The sequence below is a fragment of the Eimeria mitis genome, genomic scaffold (genome assembly GCF_000499745.2).
Source record: "Eimeria mitis Houghton genomic scaffold, Emh_scaff2021, whole genome shotgun sequence".
Taxonomy (NCBI): Eukaryota; Apicomplexa; class Conoidasida; order Eucoccidiorida; family Eimeriidae; genus Eimeria; species Eimeria mitis.
In genome coordinates, this window is record NW_013570344.1 from 6,368 (window position 1) to 6,652 (window position 285).

Here is a 285-nt window from a genome sequence, read left to right on the forward strand (position 1 = left end):
CCCCACCACCCCCAACTCATAGGAAGGGGAGATCCTAGATACATAATAATAAATAAATAAATAAATAAAAAATAAATAAATAAATAAATAAATAAATAATAAATAAATAAATAAATAAATAAATAGTAATAACAATACTAATAGTAAAAACAAATAAAAAAGAAAATAAAAATAGCAGTAGTAGCACTAGCAATAGTTGTAGCTAATAATAAATAAAAACAAATAAAAATAAATAAAAATAAATAAAAATAAATAAAAATAAATAAAAATAAATAAAAATAAATA

At 15.4% G+C, this 285-nt stretch overlaps 1 protein-coding gene across 1 annotated transcript in view; it reads left to right on the forward strand.

Moving 5' to 3' along the window:
* EMH_0047480 (eukaryotic translation initiation factor 3 subunit 11, putative) overlaps positions 1–285 on the forward strand; it is a gene marked incomplete at both ends in the record, with an annotated part of 3,078 nt that overhangs the window by 1,442 nt on the left and 1,351 nt on the right. The gene's annotated exons all lie outside the window — the stretch shown is intronic.